The sequence below is a fragment of the Phymastichus coffea genome, unplaced genomic scaffold (assembly GCF_024137745.1).
Source record: "Phymastichus coffea isolate CEN01 unplaced genomic scaffold, Cenicafe_Pcof_1.1 PCOF00018, whole genome shotgun sequence".
NCBI lineage: Eukaryota > Metazoa > Arthropoda > Insecta > Hymenoptera > Eulophidae > Phymastichus > Phymastichus coffea.
This window is the reverse complement of record NW_026706829.1, coordinates 4,834,207-4,853,067: the sequence shown is the minus strand read 5'-3', so window position 1 is coordinate 4,853,067 and position 18,861 is coordinate 4,834,207. Positions and strand designations below refer to the sequence as shown.

The following is an 18,861-nucleotide window of genomic DNA, read 5'->3' as shown; positions in this document are numbered from 1 at the left end:
TGTATGGCAATTGTTGACGCTTTGGATATTGCACTGTTACATACCAATCGTAATGTAGATATTTTTACCGATTCCCTAAGTGTTGTTCAATCTTTGAGTAATATTAAAAATAAAGTAGATACCAATCCTTATTTATTGGATATACGAGCCAAACATATAGAGTTCTATCAAAACAGCACAGGAAACAGCACTATAAGTATCTGTTGGATACCATCACACGTTGGAATTAACGGTAATGAGATTGCTGATGAAAACGCCAAAAAAGCTACGCAACACCCTCCACAGCCCCATCTTTTGCCATACACTAATTTGAAATCTATATTTAAAAAATTAGCTATTGTTGAAATAAATAAGTCGTGGTTATGAAGAAATAAGAATGTTTTATTTAATAGAAACATGTATTTTAATTACAAGAGGTGCAAGCCTCATGCTTGCCGTGCTGTTCTTACGACGGTAGACTAACTGACAGAAGGAGAAAGTTTTGGAGACGGCGGGCGACTGCCGGCTCGCGCACCGATAGCGTGATGCACGCGGGAGGGGATGAGCATGTGTCGAGCTTGGGCTTGCTAAGTAAGTCCGAGCTCGAGCTCGACGGGCTCGCGTTTACAAGCTATCTGTACAATATGATATGTACTTTTACAACACGCCTTCTTACATTTATATTGTACATTTCTTATTGCTAATTTACATTTAGTAATTTTCTTAATTTTATAAATTTCTCTTTACATAGACTTTTCGTTAGTATGTCTGCAATATTTTTTTTTGTTTCTATTTTTATAATGTCGATCACACCTTTTTCATAGTTTTCGTTTACATAGTGGTGTTGCACTTCGATGTGCTTGGAATTTTTTGTAAAATTTCCGAATTTTCCTATAGCTACTGCACCTGAATTATTTTCGTACATTTTAATTCGCTCTTTTACATTTATATTAAACGCATCTTCCAGCAAATCTTTGACAAATAGAATTTCAGTTACAGCATTAGACAATGCGACATATTCAGCGAATGTTGAGCTTTTAGTTACAATTTTCTATTTTTGTGTTTTCCAATAAATTACATTTCCGTACAACCTTATAATGAATCCAGTCGTGGATTTTCGATCAATGTGATCTCCCGCATAATCTGAATCAACCATGCAGTCAAGTTCTTCATTTATTTTGTTAGTATAAGTTAATTTTAAATCCTTCGTTTTATATAAATATTTTAATATTCTTAATGCATATTTAAAGTGTCTGTAATCATAGCAATTTTGATATCTACTTAAGTAATTTACACTAAATGCTATGTCAGGTCTTGTGCCTGTACTTATGTATAAAAGTTCTCCAATTAAATTTCTATATTTTATGTTTTCATCGAGTTCTGTAGCTTGTTCGAGCTTTAAATTCGTCTCCATTGGAGTGTCATATAATTTTACGTTTTCTAGGTTGTATTTTTCGGCCAATGATTCTATATACTTTTGTTGGCATAGTGTCATAGTGCTTTTGTTTCTATTGTGTTCAATTTCGATTCCTATGTATGTTTTTAATTTTCCTATATCTTTCATTACGAATCTTTTCATTAATTGTAATTTTATTTCTTTGATTTTATGTAAATCTTTATAACATATTATTATGTCATCTACAAATACCAAGATGTATATAGTATTATTGCTTTCTTTGTTTACATATAGACAATAATCGTGTTTACTTCGCACGAAGTTTAACTTTTCTAGATATTTATGTAGCCTTTCGTACCATGCTCTGGGGCTTTCTTTGAGACCGTATAGAGCTTTCAATAATTTGTACACTTTATTTTTGCCAATTTCATAACCCTTTGGTTCATGTACATACACCTCTGACTTTACTGGACCGTTTAAAAACGCCGTTTCAACGTCCATTTGTTCAATATACAAGTTGTTTACGCAACAATAACTTAATAAAATTTTTAGAGTTTGCATTTTTCCTACAGGTAAATATACATTCTCCAAGGTTTCTCTTTGTTGAAAGCCTCTTACTACTAAACGCGCTTTATACGAATTATCGCCTTTTCTCTTATAGACCCATTTTACGTCAATAATTTTCTTATCTTTAGGTTTGTCTACAATGATCCAAGTTTTGTTTATATTTAGGCTTTCTATTTCAGAATTCATAGCCTTTTGCCAATTTTTATGGTCGTTTGATTTTAACGCTGTAACGGGGTTCTTGCTACCCCGTTAAGGGTGATGCTAAGTAGCTACTCGACTTGCGGGTAACTCGTTATGGGGTCACTCGAGACTCAGCCCAGTGGCTCAGATATGCCCCTTGAAGGCACCCTTACCTTCGGCCCGCGTAGAGCGTCGTAGGTCAGGTAGCAGCGGGCGGTGCGAGCCAGCGCGCGTATATCACGGGAGAGGGAAGTGCTGAGAGGAAAGACGCAGCGGTCAGCAGAAAGAGTGTTTATTAAAACGAAGATAACAAGGGAAGCATACAAGTAGCATTCGCAGTGAGAGAGGCAAGCGAGAAGCAAGCGAGAGAGAGAGAGTCTTATGACCGAGCGGGCACTTACATGACGGGTTCGCAGTAGCCTCGGATTTACTCCTGACACGCGCAGGTGTTCAGCCACGAGGCAGTTCTCTCAGGCTGATTGACAATTATCTGCACGCACGCACGCACGCACTCTACACCCTCGGTCCTTATCGACGAAAAATACTAGCTGCGTAGCACAAGGCACTTATTCGAAGGCGGGCCGCAAATTGTCGCTCGCACGCGGAAGGGGTCCCCCTCTCTCGCGCTGCCTATTCGGCAGCGGCGCGTCTCAGCCAATTAGGTAAACGTGTGCAACACTCAAGCGTCCACGCACTCACGTACACGCGGATCTCTCTCTCTACTCGGTGCTCTCTTACTTACCTCGTGCCGCATCCACAGCTGCGGCAAGACAAAATTACATAAATAGAATATAGGTACATAGAACATAGGTTGTTAATAAATTATGATTGGCTTAAGGGGAGAGAGAGACATAACGAGACTCGGCTCGTTATAACGCCTCCTCAAATGTATTCGGTACATTTGCGTTTACATAATTTACATAGATAAAATGTGTAATCGGATCACCGTATCTCTGAACGGGACTTTTCCTTCGATTTGATATTCTTGGAACCGTTAGATTTTTATTTTGTTCTATAGGTACATTTGTTGGATTTTCAGTTTCAATACTTGTATCATCGTTATTTACAATTTCATCATCGTTATTATTACTTTCATTTTCAATATTTTCGTCTATTTGTTCATTCTCGCTATCTAGATTTAATTCAGTATAGTTATCATTTTCAATTTTCTCTAGGCAGATTAATTCCTTACCTTCTTCGATTATGTTTACGTGTCTAGCGTTTATTATTTTGTTATCAATAAGAACTCTATAGCTATCGTGATTGTAACCTACTAATTTTCCTATGTTGGATTTATTATCCTATTTACTATTTCTTTTTACTTCTGGATTTCTTACAAAAACTAAACTACCATGAATTTTCAAATGTTCTACGTTTGGTTTTTTGTTAAACATTATTTCAAAAGGTGTTTTGTTTTCTACAGCATTCGCTATTGTACGATTTTTTAAACACGATACTGTTTTGATTATTTCGGGCCAATATTTAGCATGTATTTTAGCCTCTCTTTGTAAACATCTGCCCATGTCCATCGCGGCTCTATTAAATCTTTCTGCCACTCCATTTAATTCATGGACATATGGTGGGCAAGGTATTAGTTCAATTCCTTTATCTTTTATAAATTTAAAGATTTTGTGATTTAGATATTCTTTTCCGTTATCACATCGTAATTTTTTAATTTTTTTGTTTACTTGATTTTCGACTAAATTTACATAATTTTCAAAACAATCAGCTACTTCAGCTTTACTTTTAATGCAATAAATTCTACTGCATTTACTATAATTATCAATAAAACTTAAAAAATACTTTTCTCCACCGTTGCCTGTGGTACTATGTGGACCGTTAAGATCCGTATGAATTAATTCTAAAATTTCATTTGCGCGATTTCTCTTGTTTTGAAATGGTACATTAGCCATCTTACTTTGTGTACAATTTTCGCATTTCATTTCATTATTTTGTAATTTTTCTGGTAAACCGTCAAGTAATTTTTCATCAACTAATTTCTTTAAGTATTGAAAATTTATGTGGCCTAATGCTCTGTGCTATTTTTCTTTATTTGTTATTGGGAGTACAAATAGAAAATCGCCGTTTTTTCTAATAATTTGAGGTTTTATTGTAAAAAACTCGTTATAATCTCATTCTTCAAAATAATTTCCATCCTTAGTCACAACTTTTTCCCATCTTTCTGGCAGCTTCTGAATTCCTCTTCGAAAAAACTGTTCGTCTTTTGACGTGATCCACGAATCGATCCAATTTTTGGTTTCTTCGTAAGAACGAAAGTGCTGTTCGGCCAGGTCATGCGTCATCAGTCGGAACAAGTAGAAATCAGAAGGGGCGATGTCAGGAGAGTACGGCGGGTGCGATAGGATGTCCCATTTCAAAGTTTCCAGGTATGTTTTCACGACCTTGGAAACATGTGGCCGAGCGTTGTCATGCAGAAATATGACCTTGTCGTGCCTTTCCACGTACTTTGGGCGTTTTTCCTTTAACGCTCGACTCAAACGAATCAATTGCGTCCGATAGAGGGCTCCTATGATGGTTTCGCGTGGTTGCAGGAGTTCATAGTAAATTACGCCAAGCTGGTCCCACCAAATACACAGTATCAGCTTCAAGCCATGAATGTTTGGTTTCGCTGTCGAAGTTGATGCATGGCCGGGAAGACCCCACGATTTTCTCCGCTTTGGGTTGTCATAGTGTATCCACTTTTCATCGCCGGTCACAATGCGATGCAAAAAACCCTTCCTTTTTTGCCGTTGGAGGAGTTGTTCGCACGTGACAAGACGCCGTTCGATGTCCCTCGGCTTCAGCTCGTACGGCACCCAACATCCCACTTTCTGGATCATTCCTAAGCATTTTAAGCGATGGGAAACGGCTTGCTGAGTTACGCCCAATAAATTCGCAAGTTCCTGTTGCGTTCTGCAAGAATCTTCATCAAGCTAAGCCTCCAATTTCGCATCCTCGAACTTTTTTACGGGTCCGGGACGATCCTTGTCATCTACGTCATACTCGCCATTTCTAAACTTTTGGAACCATTTCCGACACGTTCTTTCACTAATACAGCTGTTACCATAAGTTTCTACAATCATTCGACGCGCCTCAGCTGCATTTTTTCCCGAATGAAATGCAAAAAGCAACACTTCCCGCAAATGTCTCCTGTTCGGCTCGAATTTTGCCATTTTTGCGCACGAACAAAACAAAGCACAGTAAAAATAGACAAACGAGGTGATGAAGAGTTGTTGACAAATGCCTCAGCTGGCTATGTAACGTTTCTGTTAACAATTTTTTACCGACGTGCAATGCTGACGCCACCTATGGGAAAACGGCGGTTTTCTATTTGTACTCCCAATAATTTTACGGAATTTGCAAAAATGTTTTTCTCAAAATCTTTATACATAAAGCTTTTCATTAAATATAAACCGTTTACTTTTGCAGCTTTTGCTACTAGTTTTCGATTGTTAATATAAATCTTTGCATTTTGATTTCTAGATACAATAGTATTATTTACTGTAATTTTTGAGAAGCTTAATAAATTTCTATTTATTCCATTAACATAGTAAACATTCTTTAACACAATTTCATTTTCTCCGTAATAAGTTTTAAAATAAGTTCTTATATTTCCTAACTTAGTAGCTTTTAAATTTTTGCCGTCTGGCATTTTTACATCAATTGGTTTATTCAAACGAAATTTTCAAAATATTTATCGTCATTTACAATATGGTCAGTGCATACACTGTCCAATAACCAATTTATTTCATTACATTTTTCTCTAAGCCCTGTTACATGATTTATCTGAATTACATTAATTTCGCGGTCATTTGGATTAGCTCTACTAGACTCGAGAGTCATAGTAGGGACTAAGAAATTTGTTTGTTTACAGCCGGTTACCTGCTTTGCTTTTGTGTGTTTGACCTCCGTCAGCCAGGTTTCCGATGAAGTGTCCTCGTAGGCTTGTTTTGTTTCCCGGCCTTGTTGACTTGTTGCTCGGCCTCGTCCTTGGCCGCGGTGATAGCTGTTTGTTGTGGGATACATGCTTTTAAATTTCTCCATTATCTCGAGTGTAGTTTTGCAATCTCTAATGTATTCTAACTATTTATCGGATATCGAACCTATCACGATAGTTTTTGCTTTTCGGTCATTTTTGTTCCACGTTGCTTCTGCATCGTCTCTTGTCCTTTCTCTTGTAGCTTGATCCTTACATTCTTTATATTCGAGAATGTTTAATATTCCAAATTCCCAGCTGGAATAATTTGTACCGTCAAATACTGGAATGTGTACGTCGTCTATTGACTTGGTTGTCTTCAGCACGTTTTTCAATGTTCTCAGAAACACTTTTCTTATGTGATTTCTTCTTTCCTTACTTAATTCGAAGTTTTCACTGATTTCCTCTGGTTTCTCTAGTTCATTTTTCTAATCTGTTTCACGATCAACTGACTTCTTAGCTTCTTCTTTCTTTGAGAACGTCATAAATTTCTATTTTGTCTTGCGTTATCTAAAAGATAAACGCATGGCAAAAGGAAATTTGAAAACTTCTAAACCACGCTCTGCTACCATGTTGAAATAAATGAGTCGTGGTTATGAAGAAATAAGAATGTTTTATTTAATAGAAACATGTATTTTAATTACAAGAGGTGCAAGCCTCATGCTTGCCGTGCTGTTCTTACAACGGTAGACTAACTGACAGAAGGAGAAAGCCGGCGAGTGACTGCCGGCTCGCGCACCGATAGCGTGATGCACGCGGGAGAGGATGAGCATGTGTCGAGCTTGGGCTTGCTAAGTAAGTCCGAGCTCGAGCTCGACGGGCTCGCGTTTACAAGCTATCTGTACAATATGATATGTACTTTTACAACAGCTATAAATGAAACAAGAAACACTATCAAAGAACAGGGGAAACATAAAGGGCAACACTATTTTTTGTTTTATTATCAACCCACTGTAAAACCTTGGTATCAAGGTTTAAATTTAAGTAGGACATTTATAGTCACACTATGTAGGGCCCGCAGCGGCCATATAAACCTCAACGAATCTCTAAATAACATTAATTTGGTTCCCGATACGAAGTGTACATGTGGCGCAGATACACAGGACCTCAATCACGTTATATGGCAATGTTCTAAATTTGATATTCAAAGGGCATGTTTGTTGAAAGAGTTATCCAAGCTTAAACATCATCCACCATTTGACGTTAAGACCTTTATATTTTCTCCTGATATTGAAACAATGAAAGTAATAAATGTATATTTAGATAAGTGCGAACTTCAAATCTAATATCAAGATATTGTGATAACCATATTTTTACTCAACCAATGTATTATTGACTAACTAAACAATTACTACTATTCCTATGTAAAGTACTAGATATAATTAAATCTCCTGTAGCTAAATAACTTTTGTAAGTTAATAAAGCATATATTAAAAAAAAAAAGTATATATTGTTAGAGAAACCAATAAATGAAAGAAATCATGTGGATACTGTACGAGATGCACGACTGGCCGTTGATACTGAAGAAGCTGTTAATGGCGTTGTTAATAAATCGGTGCTTACTCGTTTAACTCAGTTCGATGTTATAGCTGATTTCATTTCTGATTCTATGTATTTCCTTGATTTAGAAGTTGGTAAGCAATTTCTTAAATACTGGATTGATTCTAGTTACATGCCTTACTCATTAACAAATGCTGAAAATTATATTAGTAATCTTGATCTTAGGAGTCGTCCCTATAAGATCAAGATTACTAATATAATTATCAAACATCAGGAGTGGAAAAAATTAACAATAATTTATAACAAATGCTGAAATTGATCTTATCGATAATATGCTAAGAACCTTAACAGTTCCTAGCAATCTTATGCGTAATTGTCGTTCTATAAAAGACAGAAACTATTGGAAAGCGAAGGAACTACAAAACTGGATTCTTTATTACAGTACTATTGCTCTTTTTATAATTCCCCGAATGAGGTGTTATGCTATACACTGGTCTTACTTGGTGAGAGCTTATCATATTATGTTATAAAGTAACATAAGTCGAAATGAAATAGGTGAAGCACATCGTTTATTGAGAATATTTGTTGCCTTAACTGAATTTTACAATTCCAGAAGTGCAATGACGTTTAACATGCATCAATTGCTCCACGCGACACAAAGTGTTATTAACTGGGGTTCTTTGTACTGCAATTCTGGATATGGTTTCGAGAATGGCAACGGGGAAATTGTAAATATGATAAAGGCGGCGAAAGGTGTTTTATATCAAATTGTTAGAATTCTTAGCATTATCAAGAGCGATTGGATACTAACGAAATTCATGGTGCAACACAATCCCGATTCAGACATTCTTAATTATGTTCATTATTTAGACGTGAGGGAATGCTCAAAAGTATTACAAACTGATATTGGAAGGTATTTTGGTAAATTTTATCGGCCAAAACCGCGATGGGTAAGAGAACTAAATTTAACCGATGCAGCTATAGTTTATAAAAAACTTGTAAAGATGGAAATTACCTACTTATCATGCAATACAATAAGATTAAGATTTAATAATTCATTCAAAATGATGACAATTTTAGTGAATTTCCCATTAATGGAATAACAACTATCAATCAAGAAATGAGAGCTATCAATACCAATACTTTAGACAAAGTTTGCGTGTATATGAATTGTAATAATGAAAGATACGTGAGTCCCATTCCGAATGTATACTCTTATTGAGGAATGTATATTTGTATTACACAACAAAAATTGTATTTGGAAAATAGTAAATATTATTATCCAACAGAATAAACTATATTAAATAAATAAACTTTTTACATATACAGAAACCAACGTTATTTTTTAAGACAAGTTTGATTCGAAATAATGATGTTACAAAAATAGCATCAATTTTCGTAAATATTATATTGTACGGAAAAAATGACGTTATTTTATTCACAATAGTAAAAATGCATGGACAACACGTCACTTTCCGAAAAGACGTTATTTGCGAGCATAAAATGACATCATTTTATGAAAATACGTCATTCGTAGAAAATTAATGACTTCATTTTATTCGATTGGAAATAAGAAATTGGGAAAAATGACGTCATTCTATGAAAATACGTCATTCGGAGAAAATGAATGACGTCATTTTATTCGATTGGAAATAAGAAATTGGGGAAAATCACGTCATTTTGCTTCAGTCAAATTTAATTTTAAAAAAATGACGTGAATTTTGTCCCAAATCCTAACATGACCAATGACGTTAAAAAATTACGTTATTTTTCAACGTCATTATTTTCAAGAGGATCTACCAATATCGAAAGCTCTATAACAATTCACATTAGATTCGCCAATCACCTCGGAATAAATGCTAATGATCTTGTCAGTGTCTGGGAAAGGATCGTACATGTTGAAAAAATTAAGTATTTTTACTAAATCTTTGGCATCTCTTGACATACGCGAAACAGGATTGTCTACGCGTTGTTCGGAAGATGAAAACGTTATGTTGTAGAATAATTCCATAGTGCTTCCGACTTCTAACACAGCGACTCGCGATAGAATCCATTTGGCAATAACGTTTTCAGTTAATCCGCAATCGTGGGTTAATCCTCCACTACATTTCATTACGCGCATAAGAACCTGCTGGATTGTCATGTCTGACCAAATTCTCCACCAAAATCTGTTAGAACGCCTAATTGTAAAGTATCCTTAAATGCAAAATTTGTCATATTCAATTTCATCTATTATATTTTCTAAATTCAACATTTGTTGTGTATATCACAGGCACGCTTTCGCGTATAAGTGATGGCCCGACGCAAAAAAAAACGTTATCATAAGTAATACGGATTCAATGTATAAATTAAAATTAGTTGACCTTTCAGGGTCGACGTATCGACACAATAAGGAAATTAGTTTAAAATAAAGAACCCATAATTGGGTAGTGGGACATAATCTTCAATTTTGCTAACAGTAGCAATAAACTTATTGTTTACATTTTCTATTATCAGATCCAACAAATAATCATTCATACTTTCATCTTCCATTTTTTTAGACCATTTTATAAATAATTTTTTTCATCATTATCAAGTTCAACAGTTGAAAAAATAATCGAAGTTAAAGCAGCTTGCACTACTCTTACAGCCCTTGCGAAAGTATGACCCGTTAACGCTTTATCTGAAGATAATTCCGCATAAATTGTGTAAAATACTTCTTGGAGACCACTTCCCTTCATGATTGTATTTATCGCGCCGTGAAAGGACATGAGGAGATGGAAACCTCCGAGTCTAATTATAACAGATAACAAATTATAGTGATCCTGTTCAGGATCAATAGAAGCAAGGACTTCATTCACCTTCATATAAAGGGGTAAGTCAAATGTCACGAAGCAGTGAATTTGATTATTTTTATTTGCTCTCAGTCTCGCATCGATTAAAGCTGTTAAAATTGAAGTGTGATTACTGGGTGGCGCTTTAATAAAAGGTAATGGAATTACTTTTGACGTACAAAATGCACTATTAAAATTATGGTATTTGTTAGTAAACCCTTGCTAATTTGAAGTTTTAGTCGGATCCGCGTGCTTACCGAAAAAAGACATAATTTCTATAGGTTTAATTTTAAACGAAAAATCAGCGCCATGATCCAATCCCGAACAGTTACAGTATTCAATTTAAAAGGGCAATTACTCTTAAAATTAGTCAAAGGAATAAATGCCGACGTGCTGTCAATATTTATTTTCGGTAATTCCCCTTTTAGCCGAGCAATTTGGCTTTTACAAGTTACGGATGTTGATGGTGTTACACACATTATTCCCCCCGTATAATGGAATGTATTTTTCCCATCAATAGTAGCCGTATAATGATCTGCGTTAGCATACACAAATTGTAAATAGGAGTCTCAATGATGTCGAAATGTTTCTGGGTTATTTACGATCGAAGATTCAAACCGAACAGTTTCTGCATATGATGCACACAGGCCTATGTTACTCAAACAATCGATCAATCCTCGCGCTGCAAATTTTGTGTGCATCATGCTTGACAAACCTAACAATATGGGCGAACAAAATGGTCTCGGCCGAACAGACGATATTAAAATATGTGCTGTTGTAATGACTCTGTTATCCCATTTTTTCATGAACTCGTTTTTTGATTTACGTTTATGCGTTTTCATAATGACATCTAAAAATAACTTAAACGATTCAGGTATATCAACTGTTACTTTATTGAGAAAATCAGACGGGAAATGGTATTTTGTTATATCAAATGCTATCGCGCGGATATTTTGAAGGATTATATGGGCTGCCTTTTCCACGATTCTTTTCTTTTCGCCTTTCTCATCATTTTGTGTTTGAGTATACCAATGCTCTTCAAGAAATTTACCTAACGTTCTTTTAAAGCAGATAAACCTATCGTTATTTGAAGTATGTATGACAATATCATCTCCAAAATACTCAAGTATTTAAATAGAAATCACTAATAGAAAATCACTGATTTTCTATTCGATCTACTCTAGGTAAATTACTTTTTCCATGGAGTTTCGTGTACTTTTTAAGCATATCTCTCATTGAAAATTGGCACTCTTCGCCGTTCTGAACGATTTGATCAATAATAAATTTAACTATGCTAGCCATACCCTCGCTAATGGCGCACCCTTAACATTATTTGTCCTATATAAATAAAACTTATTCTGACAGATAAGATGATAATACACTTTGTTATATACATAATAATCATCGTCGAACTCTTTCAACGGATTCAGTCGTGCGTAAATCATTTTATTTAATTCTGTTTTCGGATGAACTTTTAGTTGTTCTAAAATACTATCAACCGTCAATTGTTTCGACAGGCGCCTAATCACTAATCTAGATACAATAGTCTTTAAACAGAAAAAGCTATTCTTAGAAAAATCAAAATTTCTCCCTTTTCCTATGCATTCTCTATCTTGTCGTCGCGATTCCTTTGAGGTTTGCAAAGCTAATTTGATATTAGTATCTCTCGCATACATCACTCGGCAAACTTGATGCACGGTTATCTCTGTGAGATCCTTCAACAACTTATCTTTTTTATCATTTCCTTTCTTACTTGTCTGAATTAAAGTCTCGATGCCACGTTTCTTGACAGAACATGTTTTTGCACGATGCAGTAATTGGCTTATCGCACAACATACAATTGTCATCCAATTGTTTCTTTTATGTATCTTTTCACTCTGATGCGGGTTTGAAGTAGCTGAAAATAACATTTTTATGTTAATGTTGATCGTGAAATTATTGATTTATAAATTACATATAAAACTATTATAAAAAATTTTAGCTTGCATTATCAGACGTGGACGCTTCGTTTACTCGCCGCAAGATTGATCGTCATGACTAAATAAAAAACAATATTAATAGTCAAAATTGCAGTCTGGTATATATAAATTATTTATAAATTAGAACACGTGTAAAATATTGTTTATATATTTACCTGTCGTTGTAGGACTCTTCTGCACCACTGTTTTCATTCAATCCACCTTCGTTAGATTCCATTTTCACACGCCACGTGACAGAAACAGCTTCGAACTCTGACTGAGAAAAACGACCGTTGACGCTTCCTCTTCCAAATAGCGGAACGCAATTTTTTAGTAATTGTTTCACTGCGAGATTTTTTATACGTTTTCAGTATACTCATGATGAAAATGATTAGCAACACAGCTCGTTTCAAACTTGAACAGAATAGTAACGACTACGCAAAAACGACCGTTGACATTGATTCGCTTCCTCAAATTCCAAACGCAGCTGGACCCGACTAAGAAATGAAAAGAAAGGAAAGTGTATACAGGGTGTCCAAAAAGTTCCGAGACACCCCAGTAAGTCCTGAGATATAACTATTTCCGAGGAGATGAAGGTTATTCCTTTAGTAACTTTGAACGAGGAATCCAGTGGTGACCTTGGTTTTGACCTTGAGCTTGAACTTCAAGGTCATTTCAAGGTCAACTTTTTTTTTTCAAATGGGAACCCCTATTTTTGACAACAGCAATCGAAAGAGCGGGAAATTTTACGTCCAAAACGGTATTTTAAAATTTTTTTTTCATGGCCTTGAGAAGGTCGATTTAAGGTCAAATGCTTGAAAAACTGCCTAAAAGCGTTTTTTTAAAAATTTTTAAGATATCGAAAAATGACCTCTACAAAATTTGTTCAGACCAGAGTGGGCCACCCAATGCACCAAAAACCTTTGACCGTTACCCTCATTTTGAAGCTCATTTCAAGGTCGAAGTGTTTTTTGTAATGGAAACCCCTATTTTTGACCCTGGATTCGCACATAGCGCGAAATCAGAAAGAAACATTCAAAACGCAGTGAATGGAAAAAACTTATCCGGCAAAAAAACTGTACCTATGTCTCTGTTTGCTCCTCATTTAAAACAACTTGACTTTCGGTTTGGATAACCCGTTACTTTATTATTCAAACAATCAAAGGTGACCTTGAAATAACCTTAAAATGATCTTGAAGGTCAAAGATAAGGTCACTGTAACATGCTCCCAGTAGAATTTAATAAATTTAGCCCGAAACATTTTGTAAATGTTTCGCGAATAATATTGGATCTGAATTTCACATGACCTTAGCGATGAACGTCGTGGATCAATCGAAACTCAACATAATACCTTATCCAAACGTCGGATTTCGCGCTATGTGCGAATCCCGTGTCAAAAAGAGGGGTTTCCATTACAAAAAACACTTCGACCTTGAAATGACCTTCAAAATGAGGTTAAAGGTTATAGGTTTTTGGTGCATTGAGTGGCCCACTTTGTTCTGAACAAATTTTCTAGAGGTCATTTTTCGATATCTTAAAAATTTTTAAAAAAACGCTTTTAGGCAGTTTTTCAAGCATTTGACCTTAAATCGACCTTCTCAAGGCAATGAAAAAAAATTTTAAAATACCGTTTTGGACGTAAAATTTACCGCTCTTTCGATTGCCGTTGTCAAAAAAAGGGGTTCCCATTTGAAAAAAAAGTTGACCTTGAAATGACCTTGAAGTTCAAGCTCAAGGTCAAAACCAAGGTCACCACTGGATTCCTCGTTCAAAGTTACTAAAGGAATGACCTTAATCTCCTCGGAAATAGTTATATCTCAGGACTTACTGGGGTGTCTCGGAACTTTTTGGACACCCTGTATATACACGGTGACCCATTTTAATCGCCGCAGCCGGATTACTCGGAACCTAAGCCAGATAGGGCAAAATGGTTATGACAAAAGTTGTAGAGAGCAAAGAGGGCAACACAATAGGGCTAACGCTTTTGACCTTGCACTTCTACTTCAAGGTTATTTCAAGGTCAAAGTATTTTTTTTAAGTAGGAACCTCTATTTTTGACATCGGATTCGGAAAAAGCGGGAAATTTTACGTCAAAATGGTGTTTTTTCAAAAGGGAATTTCAAGGTCAAATGCTATAAAATCCTATGATTGCTATTTGCTAGCCTTTTCTCATGAATAGTAACCCCAATATTACTACGAGCTTGAAATTGTTCACTTTGAAAAGATTTTCCTTACTTTTAGCGTTACCCAGAAACAACGACGTGGACGTAGTAAGGTTTATTTCCTTTAGGATGCTTGTTTCACGTGAGTCCCCTTGCCTCTCGCGATGGGGTGCTTGTTTCACGTGAGTCCCCTTGCCTCTCACTAACCTTGAAGCAAGTGTTCGAAATGACGACCATTTGCTTCAAGACACATTGTCAAACGCTTTTGAAAATGGCGACCGGTGTTCAACAAAGCTTGCCTCGGAATAGCAGCGCATGCTCGACGAATCCTGTCCTGTATATCTGCTCTTGTAGTGGGTTGTTGCCCAAATACAGCATTTTTTAAGTACCCCCATAAATAAAAATCTGGTGATGTAAGATCGGGTGAGCAAGCAGGTCAGTTAATAGGACCTCCTCGCCCAATCCATCTGATACCATTGTGTTCATTCAAAAAAGCCCTCACGATTCGAGCAAAATGTGGTGTTACGCCATCCGAAAACGTTGAACTTCTGCACTGAACGTTGAACTTGAGCACGTTATAATATTTTTTTTTTGCAAATTCAAAATATAGATTTTGAAGAGAAGATCGTATAGTTTCCGTAACAATTCTCAAAATTGAAATAACACTGTCTAATTTTAATGGAGAATTGTCCGAAATTTTCGCCTTAATTTGTTTAAACCTTAATTACGCGGAAACCAAACGTTGCACATAATCAGGGTTTAGCGCACTCAAAAGTACACATATCCAGCTACTATAGTTTCAAATCTCAGCTCTTTAAGTTCCAAATTAACGGAGATATAAATTTTATAAAAAAAATGAAAATTTCCCCGTTTTTTCAAATTTTTTCAGCTTCCATATAAAGTTAGAAAGTCACGCGACAGCTCACTGTCTTCGTTATTCTATTACCTACAACTTTCGTATTGATACCGTAATCGTTGCTAGATTATTTTCGGAGATATACCGAAAAAAACAAAAATAAAAGTCATTTTTAGCATATATTTGTTAATAAACAAATGATCTGACAATATTTCAGAATTTTAAAATCTGCCAACTTAAAGGGCGCAAAATTATCTGGACGATGGCACTAGTGGTTACCTATTATATTTTGCATCAGAAAGCCCTTTTACTGAGAGCTAGGTTGCTTGACCTAATTAAGACAGAGTTCAGCTACTCTTGAGTGAATATACTGTAACGGGGGAGGTTATCTGAAAAATGGAAAATTTATTTAAGAACAAACTCCCACGATGCAGAGCAAACCGTCGCTCCGGTAAACACGTATGATAATACGTGTATTCGCCTTAACGTCAGATGATTTATCCTAGTTGTCTTCTATTAAACGGAGTTGAACTCACCTTAAGTCATGTGTCTTGTGACAATCGTTGAGTTTTAAGTGTGAGCGACTTTACTCCTAATCTTCTTAATCCACTAGATGTAATCGGATTAAAACCTAAGCCTTTTTCAATTACTTAAGCTACTAGGAAAATTAAATGACGAAAATAGCGAATAAATTTAACAGACTTTAATTAATAAAAATCACTAGTCTTTTTAGGGCCGAAAGACTAACGCACGCGAATAGGATTTTACAATTAGTTATATTCGGTGAGAAAGAGAGAGAGAGAGAGAGAGAGAGAGAGAGAGAGAGAGAGTAGATTCGAATTCTACCGGGAACTAACGCTCGACGCGAATACAAAAATTAACGCTGACACGATTAAACAAAATACCGAATGTATTTTGTATCGTATATAATGACGGAAGGTGCACCTACCATGCAGTGCAATTACGGTGATCAGCCGTAATTGTTGTTGCAAAAAATATCAACTGCCGCAGCCCCTCGATTATCAGATTATCAGCTGGGCTGCCTTGTACTGCCTCTATCAGTTGTAATCTGCTGCTTCTGTTTCGCTGCTTGCTGCTGTAATTTCGTCGTTGCACACCCGCACGTATTTGTCACAGAGAAACTTTATTTTTGGCGAAACAAAGTGCAAAACACTATTCGGCGGTAAACTCGCGTGAACAGCTGAGGCATAACTAACTATTCAAAAGATCGCGCGCCCCCTCTCTCTCTTAACTGTTAGAACTAACGCGCGAGAAGCAGAATCGCGAACGGTTCGATTAATTAAATCGACTACCGTTGCAATACTCAAAAAATTTTAAACAGCCCTAAAGGAAACAACTGTTTATGAATCTACTTGTAAATGTCTACTTGTTTATTCACCAATTCCCTTTTTCTGTAGAATTTTATGCTGTTTGTCAAAGAAAAAATGATGATTTTTGCTATTTGTAAGATTTATCTGATTCCTTCCGGCATATCCTCATTAATTATTAACGTGTATAAATATTATCGGCGGAAGAACGATTTAAGGTATGTTGAAATCGAAGAGTTCAACTTGTCTTTCTTCACCAATTATCCACATGATATACGTAACTGTTGAGATATTCATTCGAGATTAGGTTCTCAATTTCATATTAATTATTTATATTTAATAAACCAAATAAAATTTCAGAGGTGTGTCAATTATTATTGAATTATTATTATTAAAAATTGTTATTGAAGAAGTGTATTATTATCCAAAGTTGAAGAAGATTAAAATGTAATATATACAATGATTGTGAATATAAAATATAGTGGCTTAATTGATATTTTACAGTATGAATAAATAAAATATACAGTAGTGCTCAAAATTGTAAGGCACCCCTGATTTCGCTTTACAATTTTAATTAGGATTTTTAAGCTTCACAGAGCCTTGGAGGTTTGAATTTTCTAGTAGTCATTCCCATTATTTTTTTTGAACCAAAATTGGTGTTTTTCTAAACAAAAAACGTCAATCCGATGCAAGTTTGATCCACTATAAAATTATCATGCAGATTTGAATTTAAAAAGTAATATTTTTTTAAACAATGAAATATCGTCGATTTCGTTGCACTTAAAATACACTACAAATGTTGTATCAGTATATGACGGCATGATTTTTTTTCCTCATATTTCTTCAACTTTCAGCTTCAACTGATGAAAATTTCAAATGGCTATGTATAAAATTGTTTAAACCACACAAAAATAACGTCTAATTTTCATATTTGAAAATCACTAATTTTATTGGATTTAAGGCCAATTTTTTTCAAATACCCCAGTCATTTTTAAATTTACTGTACACAAATTGCAGGAAAATACATTTTCTATTCGTTTTAAACCAATTGGTTTTGAAACAAAAATATTACAGATATTTCAAAATTTTCTTTACGATTTACAGAGGTTAGTAGAGGTTTGGGAGTCGAGACACGAGACTTCAAATTCTTTTCAAGCAAAGGCCTGTCGACTGTTAGTCTGGATATTTTAACCTTTAATTCTAGATCTAATTAATTTTTAATACTATTTGCTGTTATAGTACGATTTTGTTTGGCTTTTTAAATGATAATTCTACCAATTCAAGAAATTGTTACGCGCGATCTTCCTGTATTTTTCTTATTTCTCACCGTCTTACTTTTGTGGTAAGCTATAATACTATTTTGTACACAACATCTACTTACGTTCAATAATTTAGATATTTCAGTCTGGTTCTTATTTGCTTTGAACAAACCGATAATTTGCCATTTTTTTGTTTCGGGCACTGCTTTCCTCCCCATAATTATTTTTTGAATAAAACCTACAAATTCATTAATTGCGTTGACAAAAAAAATAATAGACGAACATAGAATACAATATGTCACACTTACCTAAATTTTTTATCGTACGAAATAAACAAGCTATGTAACAATATCAGAATTATTGTTATAAAAATGACCTCACTTTTGCGGAAAGATGAAGCACGACGTGATCTACAAGGATCTGAAGGTAGCATTCTATGACGTTTCCTCTTTAAATACCCAAGGATTACAAAAATTTCATAAATATGTAAATAAAATTTTGGAATATCTATAATATTTTTGTTTCAAAACCAATTGGTTTAAAACGAATAGAAAATGTATTTTTCTGCAATTTGTGTGTAGGAAATTAAAAAATGACTGGGGTATTTGGAAAAAATTGGCCTTAAATCCAATAAAATTAGTGATTTTTAAATATGAAAATGAGACGTTATTTTTGTGTGGTTTGAACAATTTTATACATAGCCATTTGAAATTTTCATCAGTTGAAGCTGAAAGTTGAAGAAATATGAGGAAAAAAAATCATGCCGTCATATACTGATACAACATTTGTAGTGTATTTTAAGTGCAACGAAATCAAAGATTCTTCATTGTTTCAAAAAATATTACTTTTTAAATTTAAATCTACATGAACATTTTGTAGTGAATTAA

At 35.0% G+C, this 18,861-nt stretch overlaps 1 protein-coding gene across 2 annotated transcripts in view; it reads left to right on the top strand.

Moving 5' to 3' along the window:
* Positions 1 to 18,861, top strand: part of LOC131675251 (target of rapamycin complex subunit lst8) — a 383,875-nt gene that overhangs the window by 170,976 nt on the left and 194,038 nt on the right. The window lies entirely within an intron of this gene.